Source organism: Puma concolor, chromosome C2, assembly GCF_028749965.1.
Source record: "Puma concolor isolate L17-30 chromosome C2, mPumCon1.1.hap2, whole genome shotgun sequence".
Taxonomy (NCBI): Eukaryota; Metazoa; Chordata; class Mammalia; order Carnivora; family Felidae; genus Puma; species Puma concolor.
Window position 1 is genome coordinate 108,802,463 of NC_141675.1, and position 12,205 is coordinate 108,814,667.

Genomic DNA, 12,205 nt, shown 5'->3' on the forward strand with positions numbered 1-12,205 from the left:
TGATCACTATTATCTATTAAGCACTTACTTTGCTCTAGATTGTTAAGTACTATGCAATTATGAAATATGAAATATTAATAATGATGAAATTTCAAATATTTAAGTTAATTTGATAATTTAAGTTAATATGTAAGAATTAATTAATATTCTATTACTTTTATGACCACTACTTCTTTATTCACATTTTCTGTTGTTTTATCTTTTATTTTTTTTATGCATTGTCATTGGTTTGCTTTTTTACAACTAGATGAAACTGAGAGGTATACCACTTGCTTTTAATTCATTCTCTATGTATTAAAAAACCTTGTGTTTAACTGTATTTCTCTAATTAGTGTTCTAATTTCTCTCTACATAGGAAGAAATTTAAAAGAATTTGACTTTAGTTACCTTAATCACTAGATCAGCCCATTAGTTTTTGGTAATTTAAGTCCTTTGGCTCCCCATTAGAGTGTTTTTACTATATATTTGTTTTTTTGGCTATTAAATTAAATCTTATATTTCCATGTAAAACAATTCTTTAGATTTTTCTTGATTTATGCCATTTCATTATTTAGTAAACATATCATTTTGTGGCCATACTCTTTCATTCTTGACTTCAAATAATGTTTTATTTTCAAAAAAATAAATTTTCATCACATTTTCCATACTATATTTTTAAGTTTTGCATTATAAACTTTGAAAATATGTCTGACAATACCTACTGTCTTTGAGTAATTACCATTAGAGGTGGGGTATCTTTTGTATTAACTACTTCTTTCACAATTTTTATTATTTCATTTTTTCCTCTACAGTAGGAGCAAAATGTGTAATCTTACATTCTATGTTAGGATTTTCTTACCTTTAGCATGGACATATTACTTATGAAATTTGAGTTTTCTTATAGGCTTTTACTATTTCCCTGAATTTTCTTTATATTTCTTTACAATCTCTGAAGGGAATTATCTCTTAATTATCATCATCTGAGTGTCAGGTAGACTTCTTATTCTGATATTTCTCCTTATGGGTGTCAGTTCTAATTTTCAAGGAAGTCGTCCTGTCTTTTCGCATTATTTGTATCATCTATAAGGGCACCTAGATCACCTGCCATGGCTTCAACCATTTCATTGCTGTCACAGAGACCATCTCCCTGATGGGGGTTGGGGGTGGGGAGTCTCCTCAGCCAGGTGCAAAACCTGACTCTCAATGAGGACACCAGCAAGCTATTCAATGAGGAATGGCTGATGGAGAAGACCAAGAACACATCTGAAGTAACTCCCTGAGCCACAGAGCCTGTTCGTGATTTCACATGCCAGTGGCTACCTGAACCCGTACAATGCCAGAGACCTATGCACCTGGGCCAGCTCCACTGCATAGCCTGCTGACCCAGGGCCCGGGCTTCTCTGTCTGCACCGCCAAGAGCAAGGGCCCTGTCACCACTGGCCAAGGAGGCGGTGGGTGAGGGCCAGTGAACAAGTGCTTCCCCAGCCCGCACCCAGCACCTGCACTGCTGCCAGAGTGCCTTCCACTCTCATTCCCCGCTCTTTTGTGTGCTCAAAAAGAGCTACTTTGGAGGGCCTGCTTTGCGTGTTCTGAAGCCTTGACAGCTGCTGTGTGGTGGCAGGTGGCAAAGGTGACCTGGTCACCATATTGCCCTTCACCAAGGACCAAGTGGTGGTCTGCACCATGGCCACACGCCTGAGTCAAAGCTGTGGCCTTGGGCTTCTACTCTTTGAGGAGCTAGTGGGCGGCGGCAGCCACAGGTGCCGACAATGGAATGGACAGGGGGAGAAAGACCCAGGCTACCCTCCCCTCCGCCCACACTGGCTCCACCACGTACCCGAACCAGCCGGGCAGCCAGGACGCTCTGGCAGGTGGGAGCTCGCTGAGGACGAGTTTTTTGCGCAGGCGCAGCCGCTTGCGCAGCCTCAGGCCACGCCCCCAGCCTGCAGCGCCTGCTGGCTGGAGATTCCAGGCATGGTTCCCGCCCTGCAGGCAGTCCTGCTGCCACGCCCCCGCGCCCAGTGGGCGGCTGAACAGGACGCTGCCCTCAGTGTGGGCCCGGGCAACACCAGCCTGGGCAGCAGTGGAAGCGTGTACAGGGATGACTTGCTAGGAGGCCCGAGACTCTGGCCCGCTGGCCCCAGCCTAGGTGCTGGTACAGCGCTGTGTATCCATGACGTGCCACTGTTGGAGGCCCTGGAGTGCACCAAGATGGCCCAGGGCAGTCGGTTCTCATTTTCCTGGAGGCCTGCATTGTCGCCTCCTGCCCGGAGGGTCTCATCTGCGGTTGGGCCCAGACAAGACTGTCACAGGAGAGGAGGCCCAGACAGGAGAAGGAAACTGGTCCACGTCACCCAGCAAGTCGGTGGTAGAGGGCATCTCCTCCCAAACCAGGTAACTACCCAGGCGGCACATGTGAAGCCATGAATATTGAGCCCTCCCACCTCATGCTTCAGCCTCCTAAGCCTGATCCTACCCCTTGGCCTCACTGATGAGTTTATTACCAAGGCTGACCACAACCCATAAACTGCCAGGGCACTCCCAGTCCCTGCTCACAAATACGGGGAGTAGACAGACCCTGGGAGTATGCAGTGGCAATGTGGTCTCAGCTTGTCCTCATTCACTTCCAAGAGCAATGACCCCTTTTCCCCCTGCATCAGTGTTGCTTTGTACCCTGTCCCCAGCATATGACGTGTCTGTCCTGGGGGAGAATAGTCCCAAAAGCCCAGATCTCTGCGTGTGCACCTCTCTGTCCACTGGGCAGAGCAAGGTGTGGTCTACCGGTTGCTACTCGTGTCTGTGCTCTTCAAACAGTATTAAATTATGGAAGCCCCCATGGGCCCTCACTTGTCCCCCCCCCCCCATCTCTTATTTATACCAAAATTCTCTGGTTTTTGAAGTTGTATTCTTGATATGAATTTCCTCTGGCTCTTCAGGATGACGTGTCCTTTCCTCATGCTTCAGTTTCTCCCACATGCTTGTGATTTTAGGCACTTTCCAAGAGATTAAACAATTGATATAGCTTTAGAAAAACTCATAGAAGAGTTTAGTTGTTGGCAATATCCACTTTGCAGCTAAAAAAACGTTTGATGGGAACAGGTTATGTGTATATTTATTTAGGAGGCATTCACCATAGACTAGTCCCATAGGACAGATATCCTAACACCTTTCTTCCATTCTCTGTACCAATGGATTATATGGAAAGAAAAGAAAGAGGAAAAAAGAAAACAAATTATGGTATTCCAGAACTCTTCTTATAACTCCTTTCTCTCTTATCTACAAATATTACTTATGGAAGACAAATAATTATGTTCATCCTGAACCTTGCACTTATCCATAATCCTGGCACGGGACAGTTTGCTAATCCATCATAATATCTCTCTAACTCTCACTGCTATCCATATATAAACCCTGTATCAATTTTCCCATTAATAACTACAGTCCTCCACCCCTAACCCTGTGAAGTGTTCTCACCTCTGCTTTTACCCTTTTGCAATTTGTTCTCTATGTCAAGGGCAGAACATATTTACCTAAAATGTATATCCATGTATGTCATTTGTTTGTTGAATATCCTTTTAAATTGGCCCACCTAGTGGCCTAGTAAACTAATAAAAATGGCACAGGAAATGATAAGTGACAAGGTATTCTCATTTTTTTCTTAAGCCAAGTATCTGATATGTGCCTATTACACATAAGGTTTGCTTATCTATTAGGTATGTACACTATTTACACTATGGTGATAGTGCCAGGAAGTGGATAGACTCAGAGTATTAAATTCTGTGATCTTCATTAATCCTTCCATTACAATACCCCAGAATATATAATCTATGTAAATACAGAGTCATTGCTTTGCTCATGCAGCTTCTAAACAAATCTTACAATCCTCTCCTTCAAATCAGATTGCTAACCTGAGATAACTCACACCATGGGATTGTTAAATCTTACAAAAATTGGAACTCTTAGCTAATACCAAAGTTTGCTAATAATTTCAAAATTTCAAAAGTAACAGTAAATGTGAAACATAGGTGAAGAAGTATGGAGAAGTGCAGGACTCCCCACAGTGCTTCAGATTGTTTCTTGCTGTATTGTGATGTTTTCTGATTTGGTTTTAACATCTGTGATACCTAAGTGATGCACACAGGTCATCATTTACACAAACATGAGCTATTTAGTTCATGAATATCTACAAGTTATACCCTGGTAATTATGTGGTTTATATTACATGTTTATTCTCCATAAGCAGTTCTGAACAGGCTAGGCACATCTTGGAAAGGCATTTCAAATTTAAGGATTCTCCCATTACCAAGTACCACACATGTGTCTACCAGAAGGGCTGTAATTAGCATGTTTGGCAAAGGGATCAGACCTAGTCATCTTCTTTTTTCTTTTCTGCAGCATCCCTGCAGGTAGAGACAGTGTACTTTTGTTTTCAACATTTTATTTTCCACACAACAATCTCCTAATATGTAGAAATTCCATAGCATCCATGGTTAATTATAAGTGATTGTTTACCTGTCCATCCCACTCCCATTCAATTATGATATACATGAAATTCTGTAGCATATCATTTTGTACAGGTGCTTTATAAATATGTAATTGAATGATCATTAGGAGTCTCAGCTGGATGTCTAGCTAGAGTTTCAGAGGATGAATATAGACCATGGCATTTCTGACTTTTATAAAGCTATCTGCTCTTATTTCAAGACTACTTTGGGACTTATTTGACAAAAAATAAAAAGTGATAGTAAAAATTACTATGTTTTTAAATTTTTTAACAAGACAGAGACAGACTGAGTGGGGGAAGGGCAGAGAGAGAGAGAGAGAGAGAGAGAAAGAGAGGGAGAAAGACAGACATAGAATTCAAAGCAGGCTCCGGGCTCTGTACTGTTAGCAACAGAGCCCGATGTGGGGCTCAAACCCACGAACCATGATAATAATAAAATTATTAATTGCAGGGATTATTTAACTGTCAATTATATTAATATGTTTTAAAAGGGGACCTCTTAGTTTTAGAGAGGGCAACTATTTTTAAATTTGTGTATTTATGGGAGGAAAAATATACATAGATTTAATATCAGATTACACTTTCTTTGTCATTATACTGGCTGCCCTCTGTTCTAAGGTTTGGGTTCCCAATTTATCATGTGTGTGAATTGGGCAGGGATAATTCTCTAATAGTAAAGTCTATGTAGATCTTGTCCTTTTCCATCTTTTCTGTCTTTGATCAAAGTGAAAACTCATGATATGTGAATTCAGATATTTTGACTTAGAGAACTTAATTGCCTTAGGAAACCCCATGTTCGAATCAAAATTACAATGAGATATCACCTCATACCCATTAGAATGGCTAAAATCAGCAACACAAGTATTGTTGAGGCTGTGGAGAAAAAGGAACACTTTTGCACTGTAGGTGGGAATGCAAACTGGTGTGGCCACTCTGGAAAACAGTATGGAGGTTCTTCAAAAAATTATAAATAGAGCTACAGTAAAACCAGTAAGTGCACTAGTGGGTATTTATTCCCCAAATACAAAAACATTAATTCAAAGTAATACCTGCACACATATGTTTATTGCAGCATTATTTACAATGGGAAGCTTTGGAAGCAGCCCAAGTGTCCATGAACAAATGAATGGATAAAGAATATGTGGTGTATATATATATATATATATATATATATATATATGTGTGTGTGTGTGTGATAGACATGTATATGATCTATCTATCTACAATGGAAGAGAGTATAATGCTAATCAAAATAAATCAGAGAAAGACAAATATCATATGACCTTACTCATATGTGGAATTTAAGAAACAAAGCTAATCAGCAAGGGGAAAAAGACAAACCAAAAAACAGACACTTTAAAAAAATTTTTTTTAATATTTCTTTATTTTTGAAAGACAGAGCATGAGCAGGGGAGGGACAGAGAGAGAGGGAGACACAGAATCCAAAGCAGGCTCCAGGCTCTAGGCTCTGAGCTGTCAGTACAGAGCCTGACTTGTGGCTCAAACTCACTAACCTTGAGATCATGACCTCAGCTGAAGTCGGAGGCTCAACTGACTGAGCCACCCAGGCACCCCAAACAGACTCTTAACTGTAGAACAAACTGATGGTTACTGGGAGGAGGTAAGTGGTGGGAGGAGGGAGATAGGGAATGGGATTAAAGAGTAAACTTGTGATAAAAAAAAAAAATTTAAAAGAATGAAATTTAAATTTCTCATGGTCAAATTTTACATTTTTGATGGTTGAAAAAAGTAACTTTTGAAAAAAATCCATGTCATATCGAAAGCTGTATGACTATTATGTAAAAATTTTGCTAAGCAACATTCTTTAGTAAATTAAATATATGTAGCCAGAAAAAAAAAAAAAACCTTATGCTCTAGTGAAACATTACTATGAAAAAAGAAACTTCCATTGATTTTGACAACTTCTTTGTTGAAATCACTTATAATGTCTTTTTTTAAAACCTTCAAATTACTACTTTGATTTATTGCCACATTTTGAATAATTCATTTGCAAAGAACTTGAGATATTTGGGGGAAATAGAATATTCTGTGTTGTTTATTAATTATTTTATCCCACTTTATATATTAACTTTGTAAACTACTATTTTTTTTCATTTTTACATCTTGGTTGAAAACTTTTCATTAAATTAATTTGGATAGATACCATATATGTATACATATATACATGTGTACATATATGTATAGATACCGTCATATCTATTGAGTATTAACTTGTAGGTGTGTCACAGTGAAATCGTTTCCAATATGACTAAACTTAGAAAGAAAACTTTTTTTTTTTGAAGTTTAGCTGACACAAATGTTACATTAGTTTCAGGTGTACATCATAGTGATTCTGCAACTCCATATGTTATGCTATGCTCACCCCTAGTGTAGCTACCATCTGTCACTGTACAAATCTATTCTAACCATTGACTATTTTCCGTGCTGTACTTTTCATTCCCATGACTTATTCATTCCATAACTAGAAGCCTTTACCTCCCACACTCTTTTCATCTGTTTCACCCATCCCTTTGCCCACCTCTCCTCTGGCAACCATCAGTTTATTCTCCATATTTATTGGCCTGTTTCTGCTGTGTTTGTTCATTTTTTTGTTTTCCAGATTTCACATATAAGTGAAGTCATATGGTATTTGTCTCTTTTTTTATTTAGCATGATAAGCACTGGGTCCATCCATGTTGTCACAAAGGCAAGATCTTATTATTTTTTTATGGTCAAGTAATATTCCTGTGTGTGTATGAGTGTGTGTGTGTGTGTGTGTGTGTGTGTATCACATCTTCTTTATCTAATATTCTTTTATTTAAGAAAGTTAAGCACTTGGTTTTAATAAGATACTATGCCAGATCTCCTAATATATATTTTTTAATTTATCTTCATTATTCTAAACTTTTGTTGTTGTTGTTAAGCAATAGCAGTGCATTAGGAGGACTTTAATGACCCATTCACATGGACACACATTGAGACAGGACACTTTAAAAAAATTATTTTGACATAGGAAATGTCCTCAGTACAGTTAATTCAAGATTACTGTATATCAAATATTATAATAAAAATCGCTTCCAAATAAAGAAAATGCCCACATTTTCCAGTCAACCTTTAGATATATAATTGAATGAGATAAATATCTATTTAAAATACTTAATTTATTAATTTTATATGTCAAAGTATATATTTCATAACACCTGTGTAAAGTTTATTCTCATCACATTATTTAACATAGGATGAATTGTATATCTAATTATTAAACATCATATTTTCTATATTCATTTATTACAAAAATAATAAAAAAATCAAATGCTGTTTTAGAATCTCTGTTATCAGCTCTTGATTCATTTAGTGCAATATTCCAGAGAATACCATTTTTACTTCCTTTTAAGATATTTAATACAGATTTTTTTTCTCCTGTGAATGTTTTTTTAATCAATGTAGTACTTATGTACTTGAAGTATCTATTCACACATCATTATGATAACTGTTTTTGTTTGTTTTTGTTTTGTTTCATTTACTATATCTTGTAATTGTGTATTCATGATTACCATATTTTAGTAGAGAATGTGACTTGTTTCAAGTGACTTAAAATGCTTGTTTTCAATCACATCAAATACTTGGAATTGTTAGGTTGTATACTTGAGATTAAATGTCACAACTGTATTGTTTGTTTCCCCATGCTTTTATTTAACACCTTTTTTAAAACAAATATCTTTCTCTTTTTTGCAGTTGTGTGAAATTTATTTTCCTTAAAGTACTTCATCTTCTAAATAACCTAACATTAAAAATGTAATCGTCCAAGTTAAGTAATGTAGGTAACATTATTTTTCACCATCCCCCAGTTTTCCTTTTTTAAAAATTTACTATCGAAGTATAATTGACATACAATGTTGTATCTGTTTTAGGTGTACAACATAGTGATTTCACAATTCTGTACATTACTCAGTGCTCACCATGGTGAGTGTACTCACCATTCGTCATGTAACATTATTGCAATATTATTGACTATGTTCTCTGTACTGTACTTTTTATCTCCGTGACTTATTTATTTTATAACTCAAAATTTGTACCTCTTAATCCCCTTCACCCATTTCACCAATCTCCTACCCACCTGTACTCTGTAACCACCCGTTCTCTGTATGTAAGGGTGTTCTTGTTTGTTTTGTTTGCCTTTTTTTTAGATTCCACATATAAGTGGAATTATATGATATTTGTATTTCTCTGTCTTATTTTATTTAGTATAATACATAGAGGTTTCTATGTCCATCCATGTTGTGGAAAATTTTGTTCTTTTTTTATGGCAGAATAATTACATTTGTGTGTGTGTGTGTGTGTGTGTGTGTGTGTGTGTGTGTGTGTGTGTGTGTTTATGCATACACACACCACATCTTCTTTAGTCATTCATCTATTGATGGACACTTAGGTTGCTTTCATATCTTGGCTACTGTAAGTAATGCTACCATAAACGTAGCGGTATATATATCTCTTCAAATTAGTGTTTTCATTGTCTTTAGGTAAATGCCCTGTAGTGGAATTACTGTATCATATAGCATTTTTATTTTTAGTTTTTTCAGGAACCTCCGTTATGTTTCCCACAGTGGTTACATAGTTTACAAAACATACCTTCTTTAAATGTGCAAACTAACACTGATTAAAAATATTTCTGGTTATTGTATTTTCCCTGAACAATATTTAGGGTTCAAAATAAAGCATTCTATTTTAATCCTTTTAAGACTCTCATTTATTTTCATATTTTAACATCCTTCAAACTGAGATGTTTCTTATATTCAATGGCATGCCATAGTTTAATTGCAATCAGTTTTTTCTTTTCTCAGTAGTATATAGAATAATGTGCCTCTTATAATGAATGTCATTTTACATTTGATGAACTAGAGTAATTGAGTACTTTGCAAGAGCCAATATATATAATGAATTCCTCTTTTCTGGGGAATAATGATATATACCCAAGTCCATACATCTAGTAACAAAGCTCTCATGGTGGAGGATAATTACACTGTACTTAATAATGTCTATAATAGAAGCATCAAGGAAATTCTGCTGGAGTCTAGTGAGAGGCTGGAGAGAGAGTATCTCACTGTAGAGAGAGAGAAAAGACTTTAAAGAGATGATTCTAAGATGAAGTTTGAAGATTATGTTTTATTAGGTAGAAAATATAAAGAATGAAATTTGAAGAGGAAAGCCTGGAAATAGGCATGGAGACCAAAAGGAGAATGGTATTATCTAGATGTGCAATTATTTTGACTGGATTACAGGCCAAGGAAAAATATTGTGAGAATAATCTGAAAAATTATACAGGAGTACTTTAATGAAGGTCTGTGGCCTATATATATATATAATATCTTTTATTTATATATATATATATATATATATATATATATATATATAATATCTTTTATATATATATATATATATATTTTTTTTTTTTTGGTAAAAGGGTACAATGGAACAGCTATACTATCTGCTGTATGACTTAGATAAGTATGAGGACAATGTGCAGATCAAGAAGAGACTGGAGGCAGAAATGTATAGCAAGTTAATGGGATAAGCCCTTAAAAGAGAAGCAGTATAGCAAAAGAATGGCTGTATTGAGAGATACTTGAAGAATATATCCAGAATATTTGATAGTAGATTAGATGAAGAGATATAGAAGGGAAAGTTGAATGGGAATGTTTAGGATTCGGAAGATACTAAATGAGATAATAGGTAAAGGAGTAGTTTTAGTGAGAATGTCTGTGTGTTGTGCTAGGTGTAGAGATATTCAGTAGACAGAAATAGTGTGAAGTCAAAGATACTAACTTCTAGTTGGTATCATAACAATAATCATTGAAATTATAGAATACTGTATGGCATAAATAATACCACATAACTCTTATTTAAGCTTAAATTGTTGCTTAAGTTAGTTGTTTCTGGGCTATTTCTGCTTCTTGGGGAGAATTGTAACAGGATTATTTTCACAGTTGCTTGAATGGTGGTGGTTGGTGTGGGTAGAAAAGAGTAGGTAAAATTTTAGTTTTTTTACCATACTTCACCAAGAGGAGGTCCACTTGTGTTTATTTGTCTGTATTTCTTGGTATTATTTCATTAGAAAAGGTTAAAAGGGAATTGGAGAAAGTACATAGATTTCTCTTCGCCCACCCCCCCCCCCCCACCCCGGACTCCACCACATGCATGGCCTTTATTATTATCAGTATCTCCTACCAGAGTTCTTTATTTGTTACAGTTAATGAACCTAAGTTGATTCATTTTATCACCTGAAGTTCAGAGTTCACTCTTTGGATATATTACATGGATTTGGAAAAATGTATAATGACATGAATCCACCATTATAATACCATAGATGAAAGTTTCACTGCCCTAAAAATGTTCTGCCAACTGAGTCCCCTCACTCCTCACTCTTGGTAACCACTGATCTTTTTACTGTCTGCATAGTTTTACCCTTTTCCCGAATGTCATGTAATTGAAATCATACAGTGTGTATGTGATGACTTGAGTCTTTCTATCCATGAGCATTTAGAATCTCTCCTTTTTTTAAGTTCTTCTTTGATTTCCCTTATCACAGTTTTGTAGTTTTCCTCATACAAATCTTAAACATACTTTTTAAAGTTTATATTGAAGTATTTCATTTTGGGAAATGCTAATGTAAATGGTATTGTGTTTTTAATTTTAAATTCCACTTATTCGTTATTGATATATAGGAACATGATTGACTTTTATGGATTTACCTTGTCCTGTAACATTCCTATAGTCACTCATTAGTTTCTAAAGTTTTTTTTCTGCTCTTTTAGGTCTTCTTCATAGATAATCATGTTATCTAAGAACAAGGACAGTTTTATTTCTTCCTTCTCAATATCTTTTATTTCATTTTCTTGTCTTATTGCATTACCTAGGATTATCAGTACAATGTTGAAAAGTAGTGGTGAGAAGGAACATACTTGCCTAGTTTATCTTATTTGTAGGAAGGCTTCAAGTTTTTTTTAATTTTTTTTACATTTATTCAGTTTTGAGTGACAGAGACAGAGCACAAGCAGGGGAGGGGCAGAGAGAGAGGAAGACACAGAATCTGAAGCAGGCTCCAGGCTCCCAGCTATCAGCATGGAGCCCAATGTGGGGCTCAAACTCACAAACCGTGAGATCATGACCTGAGCTGAAGTCGGATGCACAACCGACGGAGCCACCCAGGTGCCCCTCAAGTTTTTTATCATTAGTATATTATCTGTGGATTTTAAAAACAGATATCCTTTATCAAATTGAGGAAGTTCCTTTCTATTCCTTATTGAGAATTTTTATCACAAATTGGTGTTAGATTTTTGTCATAATTTTTCTACATCTATTGATGTAATTGTGAGGTTTTTTTGCCTTTTTATGTGATGGTTATGTAATTATTTTTCAAATTATGAACCAGCCTTACATACCTGGGATAAATCCTACTTGGTTGTGGTATATAATTCCTTTTACACAGTGTTGGATATGACTTGCTAATATTTTATTGATGATTTTTTAGAGGTATTGTGTCTGCAGTTTTCTTTATTTGCAATGTTATTGTCTCATCTTTGTTTTAAGGTTAATTCTGGTCTCGTAAAATGAGTTAGGAAGTATTTCTTTAGCTTGTGTCTTCTGAGAGAAAGAATTGGTAAAAGTTCTTCCTTTAATTGGTGAAATTCACTTGTGAACCCATCTGAGTCTGGAGCTTTCTGT

At 36.1% G+C, this 12,205-nt stretch overlaps 1 pseudogene; it reads left to right on the forward strand.

Moving 5' to 3' along the window:
* Positions 1-1,748: 1,748 nt before the first annotated feature.
* The window catches only part of LOC112849844 (zinc finger protein ubi-d4-like), a 116,464-nt pseudogene continuing 106,007 nt past the window's right edge, over positions 1,749-12,205 (forward strand).